Source organism: Vulpes vulpes, chromosome 12, assembly GCF_048418805.1.
Source record: "Vulpes vulpes isolate BD-2025 chromosome 12, VulVul3, whole genome shotgun sequence".
Taxonomy (NCBI): Eukaryota; Metazoa; Chordata; class Mammalia; order Carnivora; family Canidae; genus Vulpes; species Vulpes vulpes.
Window position 1 is genome coordinate 36,750,337 of NC_132791.1, and position 17,007 is coordinate 36,767,343.

The window sequence follows — 17,007 nt, forward strand, 5'->3', positions numbered from 1 at the left end:
TCCCAATCATAATATTAGATCAGTAAGATCTATCTAATCCTCACTGATTGATTCCCAGAAGGCTGCCTAAGTCTGCGTTGAGTCTGAGAGAAATCAATGAACTGACCACAGCCTCTTTAAAAAGCATAACCTATACCCAGGGAGCAAACCATTCCAGGATAACTTGGTTGTGTATGTTTTCAAAGGAACACTGACAATCAACAAATTCCTGCCAGTAAAAATTACTCTGAAGTGGCTGGCAACTTTAACTATAGTCATTTCCCCATTTATTTAACCTTAAAAACATTTCCAAGATTTAAACCATTTCCTGTGCTTCATGGTATGGCTTCCCACACCCGAACGACTTTACATCATCCAACGAGAATGCACAATGGGGAATGGTCAGAATCTAACGAAGAACAGTTTTATTTCAGCACAGTTGTGTGGGTGGCTATTTTTTTTTTTTTTTTTACTCCTTCCTCTCTTTATTTCATGAGCTAAAAGAACCGCCCTTAGATGACCATGTTCCAAGTAGATGCATTCCCGACAAAGCGGTGAGGCATGTAGGTAAGGCAAATGCCTTCTACATTCCCACATAGTTCACATTGGGCTCTCTTGGTACAGGACCTCTTTGCTGCAGGCTGATTGCATTCCAGCAGCAGAAGCTGTGTACATCTGATTCAAAAACAAACACTGGGACACTTCTGGATTAACCGTTATTAAGAATGTGTAATAATTACCTCTTTGTTTATACAAGTTTTTGCTAATCTTTTCTGGCCCACTTGCCTTGGTCCAAATGATCTTACTAGTGCTCCACTGCTGAAGCTGGCTTTTCTGAGGTAATTTTTGGGGCGCATTTTGTCCTTAAGCTTTCTTTTCTCAATTTTGATGCAAAGGAAAAGAGAGCTGCTCCAGCTAACAATCTCTGACATGATTCACAACAAAGGATCCTCTTAAGAAAAAAAAAAAAAAAAAAGAACAGTTTGTCACCTGTTTCTGGAAACTCCATTCAAAGATAAACTGCTCAGCCCAGGGGGAATGCCTGCAGTATCTACCCCACCATGGGTACGTGCACACCCCCCGCCACAACACTAATAATAAAATCATTTCATGCACACGATATTAGAAATACAAAAGGAAAAAAAGCCTTCCCGGCACAACTTGCCAGAGCACCTGTAAGCCAGCTGCCTTGCGCCAAGTCACTGCAGCACATGTGGTCTTATAATAATGTTACATACATTCCATATTCATTCTGTCCTCGTGGGAAAACAAACAAGAGTACTTAGACCAACACTTTATCCTACAACATTACCCTTCATTACAGAGTTATGTGGCACCATCTGTGTTAGGGGACACTCTGGGATTTTTTTTTCTTTTAGTGGTTGTAACACGCTATTTTATGTATATAAACACTTCTGGATCAGAATAGAAAATGATCTGAGTAAATTTTAAAAATTATATTCAAGCGGGGGTACCTAAGTGGCTCAGTCAGGTAAGCAGCTCAAGTCAGGGTCATGAGATCAACTGCAGGTGGATCCTTAGGATTCTCTTTCTCTCTCCTTCTGCCCCTCACCCCAACTTATGCATGCACATGCACACTCTCTCCCAAAAAAAAACAAAAACAAAAACAAAAAAACCCACAAAATTATATTGAAGTGCTATCTTCATCTTTTTGGTTAACTTGCAGATTCCACAGGCTACTGGAAAATAACTTTTTAAATTATTTATTTAAGTTCTTATTTTAATCACCTGGTGCTCATCACAAGTATGCTCCTTGGGCATCCAGGTGGCTCAGCAGTTTAGTGCCACCTTCAGCCCAGGGTGTGATCCTGGAGACCCGGGATAGAGTCCCACGTCGAGCTCCCTGCATGGAGCCTGCTTCTCCCTCTGCCTGCTTTTCTCTCTGCCTGTGTCTCTGCCTCTCTTTCTCTCTGTGTTTCTCATGAATAAGTTAAAAAAAAAAAGTACACTCCTTAATTCCCATCACCTATTTCCCCCATGCCCCCCAACCTCCACTTCTCTGGTAACCATCAGTTTGTTCTCCATAGTTCAGAGCTTGTTTCTTGGTTTGCCTCTCTACATTTTCCCCTTTGTTTTCTTTCTTAAATTCTACATATGAGTGAAATCAAATGGTATTTGTCTTTCTCAAACTGACTTACTTCACTTAGCATTATACTTTCTAACTCCATCCATGTCATTGCAAATGGCAACATTTCATTCTTTTTTATATTTGAATAACATTCCATTATATATATATCACCTCTTCTTTATCCATTCATCAATCAATGGACACTTGGGCTGCTTCCCTATCTTAGCTGTTATAAATAGTGCTGCTATAAATTTAGGAGAACATGTATCCCTTTGAATTAGTATTTTCGTATTCTTTGGGTAAATACCCAGTAGTGAGATTACTGGATCATAGCATAGTTCTATTTTTAACTTTTTAAGGAACCTCCATACTGCTGTCCACAGTGGCTGCGCCAGTTTGGATTCCCACCAACAGTGCAAGAGGGTTCCTTTTTCTCCACATCCTCACCAACACCTGTTGTTTCTTGTATTGTTGATTTTAGCCATTCTGACAGGTATGAGGTGATATCTTATTGTAGTTTTGACTTGCATTTCCCTGATGATAAGGGATGATGAGCATCTTTTCACATGTCTGTTGGCCATCTGTATGTCTTCTTTGGAAATTATCTATTCACATCCTCTGCCCATTTTTAATTGGATTATTTGTTTTTTGAATGTTGGGTTCTGTAAGTTCTTTATATATTTTGAATGCCAACTCTTTATCATATATGGCATTTGCAAATATCTTCTCCCACTCCATAACTTGCCTTTTAGTTATGTTGATTGTTTCCTTCACTGTGCAAGAGCTTTGCATTTTTGTGTATCCCAATAGTTTGTTTCTGCTTTTGTTTCCCTTGCCTCGGGAGACATATCTAGAAAGAAGTTGCTATGGCTGATGTCAAAGAAATTACTGCCTAAGTACTGTAGGATTTTTATGGTTTTGGGGCTCACATTTAGGTCCTCCATCCCTTTTGAATTTATTTCTGTGTATGGTCTAAGAAAGTTTACCAGTTTCATTCTTTTGTATGCAGCTGTGCAGTTTTCCCAACACCATTTGTTGAGGAAATGGTCTTTTTTTTTGTGGATGTTCTTTCCTGCTCTGTTGAAGATTAATTGACCATGTAATTGTGAGTTTATTTCTGGATTTTCTATTCTGTTCCACTGAACTACAAGAGAACTATGTGTCTCTTCTTGTGCTAGTACCACACTGTTTTGATTGCTACAGCTTTGTAATATAACTTGAAGTCCAGAATTGTAATGCCTGAATTATAGTTTTTTTAAATCTGAGTTTTTATCTTATAAACTACTTCCTCAATAAATATATGGTGTCATATTTAAGCAGCTATAGATAATTAATAAAATAATCACATTCAGCTGTATATTTTAGCCAGCTTGAGTCATGCTTCCACATTTTCATTTACAGTTAGAAAGTCCTTCAAACTTGAATGTTCTGTCTTTGTTAAGTGTTCATCCCATTTCCACCTTTGATTTATTAGCCTTATACACATGAAGTCCTTAGTGAACCCACACAGCAGGGGAGGTAGACCCTCCAATGCCCGTCAGTTCTTCCTTCTTTCTAAGTAGATACCTAGAATAAACCACAGATTCCCTAGAAGAATACTGAGGTTTTATTGATTCAATCCTAAGATAGTAAAACGATTAGTGACTTTCCAAGCTATTAATACGGAGAAAATGATGGCTTTAGAATCTACATTATAGTACTTCTCAAGAGAGGCTAAGCTAAAGCAAATACATTTCAAGGAAGATATGAAAGTACTTCAAAAGAAAAAAGTCAAGTTCTCTGAAAAAGCAATTGATTGCTTAATATTTTCATTACAAATCTGAAAAGTTTCTAAGAGCTGCCTTCTAGAATGTTCTTTTAATGTACAATTTCCTTTAAAGCCAAAATACCAACCAGAACCTTATGACTACTCACAGCAATAGAGCCCTTAACCTCAACCTATACGTCTATGTTTGCTGTTAAAGTATACAAAGATTGACTATATATTTAACATTTCTACTTTATTCTTTTCAATATGGTGGTTAAAGAGATCATTAGCTAATCATTTGTCAAAGCTAATTTGGACTTAGGAATAAAGAACACTAGGAGATAATGGATTCCAACAGCCTTAGCCCTGTGACATGACTTCTGAATGCATTAGCTGGAAGGGATTATGAGTTGCTACCCCAGGAATGGAGAAATTATATTAGTAGTTGTGTATGAGATGATTGGCCCATCTTAGGCCTAGGTATCAATGGATGGAAGAATAGACACAAAATTGGATATAATAGCTACCCCTAGAAAAGGGAGAAGTAGTTCAGGATTATAAAATGATATCTAAGAGGGGCTTTTACTTTCTTTGAATGAATGAATGAATGAATGGTTGTACAGAGGTATTTATTTCATGCATTATATATGTAATAAAACATTAAACAATTAATTGGAGGCTAAATATATCATCTGGCCTAGCAAAAACTAATTTTAGGCCCAGAAGATTTGTCTTTTAGGGCTGCAATGTTGACAACTGAACAGCTAAACACAGAGTCCCTCAAGCCAGACTGACCAGGCTCATGTGCCAGCTCTGTCACTGACAAGTTACTCAGCCCTTCAAAATCTTTTCCTCAGCTATAAAATGGAGGAAATATTGTAATCTACCTTGTGGGGTTATTGTAAGAATTAAATAAATTAATATGCAAATACTAATATGTAAAACCATTGAAATAGTATCTCATGCATGTTATACTATGTTTTAAGTCATAGTATTGAGTGTTACCACTGTTTTTTTTTTTTTAACAAGTTCTCCTACCCCAAATGGAGGGGAAAAAATATGAAAACTGCAGCCCTCCAAGGCATGCCAGATTCAGTTTTGCCTGGTCTGATCAGCTGTGTAATTGCTGACGTTGCAATAGAGAGCCCCCGTCCACTGTTCTAGTTCACTCCTGCAACTACAGACAATCTGGAGGAACCATGTCATATGTTCAATTGGGTTGTGTCTTTCTCAGTCTCTAGTTCATCATTCTACTTAGGACATGCAAGAGTTTGGCAAATTTACCTAAATCAACACCAAATTCCAGGAGTTTGAAGCTGACATAAGATCTCTTTAAAAAAAAAAAAGTTCTTTTTAAATGTTCTTCATTCAAGAAAAGTATTAGTAAGCAGTCACTGAGAGGGACTGACCATGTGAGGGAGTGTTCAAAACAGTTCAAGAAACTATGCTCCTTTTCCAAATTACACATATCTACTAGCTCTCAGGAGACTTTATTAAAGACTGATGCTTAATAACATCATAGATCAGCAAGGAACCAAGTTCCTGGAATCTTTCCACCATCACTGCTATGCTGTTTCATGGTCATGTTACTTAACCGACGCCTCATTGAAACAGGCTAACAGTCCCCAACTGAAAATTCTCCTAAATGCTGAATGGAGTATGGCGAAGTTTCCCAAGATACTTATGGGCATCATTGATGGTTTCTAAAGTAAGTTAGGGGAAGGAGGCATGTAAAAGAATTATTTTTGTGGATATGGTCTTATCTTAATGCATATTCAAAAATATAATTAGTATGTCAAACTTGTAACTTTTACAAACTTTTACAACTTGCTCAGAGAGAGGTTGAAGCCAGTAGCAACACGGTAATTCACCTTATGCTAACCCCCCAAATCACAAGTGTGGTGTCAGGTAATAGAACGTGATAGTAATAAGTCATGATGGTGATGTACTGACAGCTGGTAATCGGGAAATAACAAGGTAGCACAAAGAAAACTAAACTAAGAATGATTAACATCAGCCAACTGAAATGATTAAGCAGTAATAACAGTGTCCCTGAAGATAGGGACTGTGTTCTTTAAAGTTATATTCGTTTCCTATTGCTGCTATACCAAATAACCACAAACTTAGTGGCTTAAAGCAAACAAATCTATTATATCACAGTTCTGGGAGTAAGAGTCAGAAATAGATTTTACAGGACTAAAATCATGGGGTTGACAAAGGTGTATTCCTTCTGCTAGCTCTACGGGAGAATCTGTTCCTTGTCTTTTCCAGCTTCTAGAATTTACCTGCATTTCTTTGCTCATGACCATATCACTTCAACCTTTGCCTCCATCATCACATCTCCCTCTCTGATTCCAACTCCCTTACCTTCCCTTTGCATGTTATATGAAGGACACTGTGCCTACACTAGGCCGACTTGGATACCTCGATAGCCAGGGCTCATTCACAGCTGCAAAGTCTCTTTGGCCTTGTAAGGTAACATATTCATAAGATCTGAGGATTAAGATATGAACATCCTTGGGGCTCATTTTTCTACCTCCCACAAAAATTATATTTCTAGTATGGAACATAGTGCCTGGTACAACACAAACTCTCAGCAAATGTCTGTTAAATACATTTTATTTTATTTTATTTTATCTTGTTTTATTTTATTTTATTTTAAGATTGTATTTACTGACTTATTTCAGAGAAAGAGAGAGAGAGAGTGAAAACAAAGGGAGGGAGAGGGATAAGCAGACTCCATGGTGAGTGTGCCCAACATAGGGCTGGATCCCAGGATCCTGAGATTAGACCTGAACAGAAATCAAGAGTCAGTGTCTCAACTGACTCGCAGGCACTCCTGTTAAGTACATTTTAAGTGACAGTTTTGTTGTTACAGTTGTCTAAGATTTCAAGACTTCATTAGCTAATTTTCAAGCCCATTCCTTCTGATCCAAATGAAGAAGATAAAAACCTGAAAGGTTAAACGACATCATTAAATTTAAATAGGTAGTCAGCAATGAAGTCAAGAAACAAACACAGGTGTATCATGATCTCAGAGCTTTTGCTTTGCCACTACTTTATTCTATTTCATTTAGCCTTTCCAAGCTTCATTTTCTGCATCAACAAGAGTAGAGGAATAGAGTAAGTGCTCTCTGAGGTCTCTTCCAGTTCGCAGAACCATTCTTTTTATACTTATAATTTTTTATTTTATTTTTATATCTTTTTATACCTTTAAATAGACTTTTAAAACATGCAACTGTAGGTTGGTATTACCTCCAAGGTCATCTTCAGAGTCACTAAAGTTATCATACCTGGTGACAAGCAAAAATGGAAAAATTATATTATTTCCTTTGAATATGCCCGCTCAAAATCCATCCTAACTACCAAAATGTTACTAAAATTAACAATAGTTTGGTTTATACAATACCATATTTGCCTTTTTTCTACAAATTCTCCTTGCCAAATTCCAACATTATGCTCTTTAAAATGGCAGGACATTTAGACACTTCATTGAGAAGTACTTACTATAGAATTCTAGCTAATTAAATGTAGAACGAATGATAGAATTTAAAAAATATGATATATGATCCTAATGAAATAATGTCAAATGCCCAAAACCAAAACTATTAGTTAAAAGGGAACATTTTGATTGGTAGAATTTATAATGGGGATTGGACTGGTGATATGTGAATGCAATGATCAATCGAAGCATTACTGAAAGTTGGAATGCCAGATACCATTTGCTTCATGATGTAATATGTTAGGAGTATACATATACCGATGAAGTATTATTGCCTAAAAATTTTCACCTGAATCATTGACTCTCTATATCTAACTATAGTTCTCCAGAAGCAGAGACAAGTTAAATGATAATACTAAGAAGAAATCAGTCAAATCCAGAATTTCAAAGTACAACTATCCAGTTTATCTAAGAAATAAATGGCATTAAAAGAAAAAGAGGGAATGAGTCAGAGCACAAGAGATTTTTACAGACAAAACCTCTATAGGTAATATGTGAACCTTTTTCAGGTCTTGATTCAAGAAATCTAACTGTAAAAAGACATATTTGAGGTCTGCTTCCAACTATGAAGAAGTGGCAAAGCTTTGATTTACTTTCCCCAAATAGATAGCTAGAAAACAAGATGAGGGTGAGGGGTGGGGAATGAAACAGCTGTTTTCAGTCCTGGGTCAATAGGCACATCAGGATTCTGCTCCCTGATTGATGAGAAACAAAAGAGATGACTCTTAAAATCACGCTTGCTTTCTGCCAAAAGGCATACTACAGTCCCAAGCAGAGCATGGCAGATTTGCTAAATACAGAAAACAGAAATCTGACTTCTGGAAGACTGAGGTGACCAGAAGCAACAGGGCAAAGTTCTAGAAGTGGAAAAACAGCATCAGAGATCTTCATATGGATACACCTGAGTCTCTGCTGAATAATAATATCTGCATGCCTAGGGTAAAAATGCAGTCCTCTAGGGAAGCTGCACTGCAGGAGCTATGGACAGACTGGTTCACAGAGCTCCCACAGGGCTGGAAGGTGTTCTATTTCTAACTATACAAGGTGATGAGTCTTGTTTTATAACTTCGGGTACTCAGTAGAAACCCAAGAAAGGCTACATCCTAGGTGTTAAAATATTCCTAAAGTATACGATACTCTAGAACCACCTTAAGGAAAGTTTTCAAAAGTCTCAAGAGGATCAAAATGAATAACAAACTGAACTAAACACCAGAAGAAAAGCTAATACTTTAAAGGATGACAATGAAATCTAGACCGTTGATGATATAATACTCCCAAAGTCCAGCAATATAACAAAAAAAATATTAGACATTGCATGGAGGAAAATATACATTTAACCAAGATAAAAATTTTCTATAGAAACAGACCAACAAATGAATGTTTCAGTGATCTGTGAGACAATAGCAAGTGGCCTAACATATGCATATTTGGAGTCCCAGAAAAGACAGAAATGACAGAATAAACATTTTAGAAGGTATAACTGCTAAAATTTTAAAAATTTGATGATACACAAAGCTCAACCCAAAGGTGGATCTTTCAAAAAGAGAGAGAGAGAGAGAAAAAAAATAAACCTTATCAAGGCGCACAATAATCAAATTTTTGAAGACACATCACTTAATAGAACTAGGGTAAGAAATAGATTTCTTGTCCTTTAGCCACATGAGCCACAAAACAATGGAACATCTGCAAAGTGCTAAAAGAAAACCTTCTTTTTTGGGCAGGAGAGCCTATCAACCTAAAATTCTAAATCCAGGAAAACAACTTTCAAAAATGAAGGAAAATCAAGATTTTTTAGAGAATCAAAATTTCAGAGAGAAGTTCATTTCAGCATTACATGATTTGTTAAAGTTCCTTTAGAGCAAAAGAAAATGAAAGAGATAGAAACTGTGATTTTTACAAAGGAATGAAGCACACCACCAATGATAAAAATATAGATAAATATTTTAAAGTTTTCCACTTTTGTTTTATTTAAGAGATAATGAAGAACTAGCAACAGTGTATTATGGAATTAATAACATTATGTATGTTTAAAGCAAAAATAATAACAATGTATAGATTTAAACATGTATGAACACAATTGCCAAATGGGACAGGATGATAGAAGTTAATATAGCTTGTTATAAGTTCCTTTCATTATACAAGAAATGCTATAACGTTTTTAAATAGAGTGTGAAAAGTTAAGAAGTACTGTAAATCAACAAGGTCTACCTAAACAAGCTTTTAAGCCAATAACAGCCATAAAATGATATCATGAAAAATTCTCAGTAAGTCCAAAAGAAGGAAAGAAAAAAAGAAAAACAAAGAACAAAGATAAATAAAAACAAATACCAAAATGGTTAACTTAAATCCAACTAGACCAATAATCATCTTAAGTGTGAACAGTACAAGCTACAATAAATACAGAGATTTTCATAATGAACAAAAAAGCAAGAGCAAGTATTATTGTCTACAAATAAGAAATAAATCTTAATATAAAAGGGTGGAAAATATATGCCACAGAAACATTAATCTTGATCATGACCTCAAACAATTTAATATATTTTCTTTGTTTTTTGTATTAGGTGCTGCTGGATAATAACTCCTAGAACAAAATGGGTCTAACAAATGTGCATGTGACATCTTTAAAACTTAAGAACACAGGGGTGCCTGGGTGGCTCAGTCAGTTGAGTATCCAACTGTTGATGTCAGTTCAGGTCATGTTCTCAGGGTTGTGAGATAGAGCCCTGCATCAGGCTCCATGCTGCATATGGAGCCTGTTTGGGATTGTCTCTCTCCCTCTGCTTCTCTCTCTCTCTCTCTCTCTCTCTCTCTCTCTCTATTTCTCTTTGTCTCTGTCTCTCTCTCAGAAAAAAACCAACCAAACAAAAACAAAACCAAGATATTCAGGAAAAAAACAATTGAGCAGAGACTGCTAGTTGGTATCAGATTGAGAGTTTATAAGAGAGACAGGCAGAGGTTTGCATTTGATTTGGTATGGAATTAAAGCAAAATGAAGCACTTTGATGAATTTCAAAGCAGGGCCCACTGCCTGTTAGGCTGGGTCCCCTCCGAAGCAGTTTGAGTTCTCATCTGTTTATGAAGCATGTATAGTTTCAGGCCTCCTCCTCAGCAACAGAGAGCCTGTCCAAAAAACGTTAACCAAGAATTAGAAAGAGTAGGCCAGGGACATTCTAAACAATGATTTCATACTTTGGGTTTATCCTGGGTTTCCCTGAGTTGCCAGGGTAACCATTTATTGTAAAGTCTTGGCATCTTTTGGGTTAAGTTATAGGGCAAAATCCTATAAAATTAGTGGAGCAGAGCTCTTTTGAGGTCTTTGAGTATATCAAGCAGTCCAAGCCAAGGTTTGGCTCTAGGACCACATCTAGCTCCTCTACTCAGACCCTCTCCACCCTCCTTGTGATTCCCTGTAATGGAGAAGCAGAGGAGTAGCAAAGCTTTCACTGAATCAATAGAATCTATTTTACTACCAGGGACTGGCTTGTATAGAGAGGAATAGAGGGAAAACTGCATTTGCAAATCCTGATATTAATTCATATCATTTTAGCAAGGACCACAATGAAGAAGTTAATCTGGAAATCTTACTTGGAAAGTCTGGCATGAGGAATTTGGCCACCAGGAAAGTTGTGTGCTTGAGGGCATCCAGACAAGGACAGTGAATGGAACTTCAGCAGAAATATTGATAATGCTCACTCCACCCCCTCTTCACACTCCCCACTCTGAAGAAAGAGTGAGGAAGACTTCCTCACAATGATAAAGACCCATGAACAAAGAAAGACAGACATGACCTTTGCCAGCTCCTGAGGGTGAGGTCCTTGAGAAACAGACTAGCTACACTGAGGCATAAGATTATTGAGTCCATATTAGAATAGAAGGAAACTAGACATGGTAATTATGTATCACAGGCTGACAGGCACTATCACTCACCCAGCCTCCAGGGACTGCTTGATAGCAAGACAGACATGCAGACATAATCTACTTACAAACTTTCAATTTGTATATGTCCATATCATAATCAAAGTGATCCCCTAAAACAAAAGACTACAAACTCTGCCTGCCACTGCAGATGCTGTCATTGGTCCTGTTGGTCATTTTAGGCTCTGTCAACCTTTGGTTTCTTCTATTTCTATTATTGCTGATAAGTGTGTAATTTCTGATGGGTACAAAAAGCATTTAGAACTTTAAAAGTACCACTAATAAAAGATTATGATGACAATGAAAACAAAAATCAAAAGTTAAAAAAAAATTGAAAGTGGCAAGATGACAAATGTCCAGAGATTCATGGGATGAGTCATTCATTATTGGATCAATTTTGAAGGACAAAGAGCAAATCACACAAAGTGAAAATCACACAATGTTATCCCCTTTGGGGATAAGCAAAGGGCAGCAGTCATCAAGAGACAAGTGAAAGTGATCAATGGAATATTTAGTCTTAACATCAAAAGTCTGTTAACCTAATATTAATTCAGGAGACGGCTAGGAGGGTGTCGAAGAATCTAACTATGAAAGTCTGTTGCACAAACCTTTTGTGTCTCAATGTTTCCTATGATTCCGTTGTTCCTAGGCCCATTCAAGTTTGCACGACATCAGAGTGAGTGTTGATAAGGCTGTCTGTGTGAATACTGTGTTGCTAAGGTATTGCTGATATCACTTGCAGAGGTCATGGGGTAAAGTGAGACTGAGTGTAAATGGAGGGTGGTCATGCTACAATAGGAGTTCAGTATGGTTAAAAGTGGTTTACTTTTTCAAAAAGATGCCCAAAAGGACACATAGTAGCACGCGCACACACGCGCGCGCGCGCGCACACACACACACACACACACACACACACACAATATGCCTGGTTTTAAAGTTTGATCCTTAATCATGAAGGACTTAGGAACAAATGGACCCATAACAGACTTTTAAAGCCTACCCTTTGTGAAAGTAAGGATGTTTGTGATGGATTAAAGCTATCTTGTGGTACTTTAATAGAGGATGTCATCACTGGGGAGAGAGTTATTTAACTCTCGCTAAATAAAAGAATTCCTTTGAGGAAAAGAACCATCTTTGTTCAAGCTTAATGGATTTGGGGGGAATGAAGTTAAAGAAAAACTAAGGTGGTAACTGAGTGAGTTAAACTGATCTCTATATAAACATGAATAGGAATTGAAGGGAAAGTGAATGAGTAAATGACCTGGAGAGGAGAGGGAACAACAAAGATTGAGTTGGAGACAGAGAGCAACACCGGGGAGGTGAACGTCCTAGGAATTGCCACAATACTTTAAGAGGAAGAATATAAAGTTTCCATTTTCGATTTTTATATCATTCAATCTTAGTCCCAAACCTTTAGTGAAAACTGCCATGCACAGTCCTGAGTTAATGCACCTTAGATAAGCAGGGATTGGAATTGTGCACTGTGTGATGATATGGTGCTTTCAAGAAACAGAAGGAAAATCCAAGATGGCTCAGAGACTTCACTGCACATACAAATTCAGAATCAGAGCTTACTAAGAGAAAGCATCACTGCCATAACCACTGCCACCACTGCCACACACACCCCTACTCACCACTACCGCCTCCATCACTATTTATCATCATCATCATCAAGAACTTCCAGATATGTTAGAAAATACACCAGATATACCACTGTACATTTCATGGGGTTCAAACCAGTTGTACCTAAGTTTTACAGGGCACCATAGCCCAAGTAATTGGAGATCTTGGACACAGCCAGAAGCAGCTGAAATCTGGGTCTGTACTCTGAAGTAAATAGGGAGCCCTGAACTCTCACTGTCATTCTAACAACAAAACAGTTCCAAATCCTAGATGCTTGGTGTTTTTTGTTTTTTTCCATACCCCTAATACCTTCCAGGGCATTTTTCAGTGATGAGAAGAAAAGTCCCAGAAGAAAACATCAGGGAAATTGCAAGGCTTGAGGTAACCAACCTCTCTATTAAGAGAGATCCCTGGGCAATTTCCCAATGCCTTGGGGAGAAAATTACACTGCTTCTAGTTCTTCTTTCAGGATCACTATACATGTAAATATATTTACTTCCCATTCCATTATCATGGGAATAGGACATAGAAGTCTTCTGCTACAACTGCCCCTCTTTGGAGCCTTTGAAATGTCAGATAATTTAAAATATCTGGAAGTCAAGGTAAGGGTGTGTTGGAAGTCTCAGAGATATCAAATTGCAAGGAACCCTTCATTGTTAGAGACAATTTCTTTATCTAAAGGAAGTATCTAATATTCCTTCAGGACTTGTAATTTAAAAAATTTTTGCTTTGGTTTTTTGCTTAAGCTCAAATGGAATGTAGAATCTGATAAGAAATCTAACAAAGAGGGCTAAACCCTACAGCTTTGCTGTTATCTGGATTTTCTGTTTAGGATGTGCAACTACATCATTTTCATGATCAAAATACCTCATTATGTGTACACCCCAGACATCAGACTGACAGGCTCAACCACATGGGTCTGTTTCTACAGCTTTTCTCAAGACAGCCTATAATTCCTGTCTTACTCATAAACTGTAGCCAAAAACACTGTGTTTACATCCTAACTATTTTTCAACATGGCATCTTTTTGTCCTAATACTTTTGCAAAGCATCTTGCTTTTCACAATATGTTGATTGTTGAAAAGCAATATATCTATTAGGTGTTTGCAAATCAAACAAGTATTAAATGTAACCAGGAAACTTACCCTTTATAGAAACCTAAGCAAAAATGCAAAGAAATTTTGTAATGTAAACGATAGTCCCTGATTAATTGGTTCTGAAAATTTGTATGTAAGCAGGCTTCCTTAAAGTCAATGATATCTATATACTTTTAAATGTAGTAAGTTATTTTTGTTATCAAATAACTAGTAAACTACTCATGATCTCTCTTTTTTCTCTAATCCCACTTAAACTAGAAATTTACAATTCTGTAACAAATCTTCCTCACACTACACAGTGGTGTCCCACTGACACTTCTTTTCCTAATGGAATGACTTTCTAATTGGCTTAAATATAGAATAATTGTGTCACAAAAGAAAAATGCCCATTACCATTAAACCCATGCTCAGGACATTAATGGAGAGAGAGGAGGGGCTGAGGAAGACTGACTCCTCCAAACCCCTAGCCTAAGATTAAATGTGTACTAATCTATCATTGTATCAGTCTATAAAAGCATTCTGCTGCTGCCTCAGCCTTCACACTGCACGGAATCAGTTCATATATATTTCCCATTTGGGGTTTTGGGCAAGGTTCCATTGAGGTCTGGTCCAGGAAATTCCCCCAGGGCTTTCAGGGTCATAAGTCCTGCAGGTTTATGATGGTTTGGTTTTAACTTCTGACTACACTGGGCAAGATTTTACATACCTGATGATAGCAAGCTTTACTATGGGCCAAAAAGTTCTGCAATTCAATTGGTGGTAAGTCCTGCTAATTCCCTAAAGCCTAGCAAGGAAGCTGAGAAGGAGGATAAAACACACAAAAAATAGAATTGTTGCTAGGCATACGGAATCTGGCCTTCTGAAAGTGTTAGAGGATTGACTTGCGAAAATGTATGCTTGTGAATTTTTATGTAGGGAGTGTGTCTTGTGAATTCTATGGCCACGCTGCACTTGACAATGATGTCCCCTAAAATTATTGTGCAAATCTTGGGGAATCAAAGACTTGAACTGGTGAAGTCATAACCAATAAGAAGAAATCAGAGGACCAGCAAGAGCTCCTTGACTTTTGACAATGTGCTTGCATCTTCTGTAAAGAATTTCCTAGTCTTTCTTTCTCCCCCAAGCCTACCCTGTACTTCCAATGGGGTAAAATTTCTTAAATGTTTAGAAATTCAATTTCTGAGAAATATCTTTAGATGGTGCTTATGTTTCTGGTTAATGATCTCAAGCCTATATTTGTTTTGCTTCCCAGGCAAGGAAGAAAAAACTCAGCAAGTTCATTTATCTTTATTTCTTCTTTTCTTCCTGTCTTCAGATTATATTTGGATCTAAGCATCAACCTATGGATCAGGAGAAACTCTTTTTGCAAAGAGAGCTAGGAGTTTTCTAATAGGACTTGTTACATTCCAACATACTGTCAAGTTCTCCAACGGCCTCCCTCTATCAGCAATAACCTGTAGACACCCTCATAATTATCAAGATCTTCCACATTTCTTCTGGGAAATGAAGTAAGGAGATGTGTTTCAATCACACCTGATACAACGTTTCACATGGCAAAATGAGTTCATAGACTAATTCTGCCACCATCGGAGTTTTTTGTTTGCTTTTGTTTTTAATTTATTTTTTCTCTGCATGCTGAAAGCACTGTTGTTAAATGTTTGACATTTTGGATTCACCCTATTAGTCACAGTGGTGGTATTTATTAAACTCTCACCTAAGTAATTAATCAACAAATATTTCTTGAATTCTCACCAAGTATTCAGCTTGTACTATGAGTTGCAGAAGATACATAAACCAGGGAAAATATGTTTGTTCACTGTCAAGAAGCTCGTAATTAAGATAAGGAAGGACCACTAATAGCATGAAGCAATAAGCAGCATACAAGATGATATATCATGATGGTTGACCTATCCAGTTCATCTAGTATCAATGGGTCAGAACCTCTCCCAGGTCCAGCAGCACTTTGAAGTTCAGGTAAAGGCTATTCTGTTTCTCCCCAGAAATATGCATATAGTTCATACACACATAATTTCACATTGATTCCAAAGGAGAGGACAACAGTCCATGAACTTCCTCAAATCCATTCACAAATGCAGGAGTAGTTTATGGATCACTCCCTTAAGAGCTATAGAAGTTCAAAGGAGAAGGAGCTCATTTAATTCAGAGAAATCTAAAGGGACTTAGGGAAGGCATCAGGGTTTAAAATTTATCTTGGATGGTGGATGAGATTTAGGAGAATGGAAAGGAAATGAATCTTTACGAGAGACATAAGTAATTTATATGTCATTTCATTTCATCTACATAGCAATTCAGTGAAGGAGTTACTGTGTTCTCCATGTGAGAAAAATGAAGACTGGAGAAGCTTAATAAATTGCCCAAGATCACTCTCAGTTATTTAGTTCCTAAGTTGGATTGAAACTCATGTTTTTATGAAAACATATCCCAACTACTTCCATTACACACTGTTGAAGAGAAGAAATAATAAATCTTCTGTAATCTAATGAATATGTCTTCTAGTGCACATACATAATCTGATAGATCAAGTTGAGGGTGAGGAATAACAGAAGAACTCTTCTAGCTCTCCGGTAAAATTAAGTTAAATGAGACCATGATTGAGAGAAGTATTGTACTGTTAATATATTATCTATGAATTAAGAACATTCAGTAAACTCGGTGTGAATTCTGAAATTTTTTTAGGCCCTTAATATACAGTTGGTATGGTAGGACAGAATTATGTTTTCAACTTTTTGTTCTGTCCCTGTAATAACATAATACTCACTTTTCATGTGACTTGCCCATATTTCCTACTAGGCAGAGTATACATCTCCATCTCATTGACCTTGGACTTGGCCTTGTGAATTAATTGCTTTGACCAATGGAATTTTAATGAAAGTGTCAATGTGACAGTTTAGAGCAGAGGCTTCTAGGAGGGGTGTTTTCTCTCACACCTTCTGATCTTCAGCTCTCCTCCATAATGTCACAGACAGTAGTTGCCCCATCAGCCTGGATTGTAGAATGAGAAAATATATGGAGCAGATATGAACTCAACCTGTAG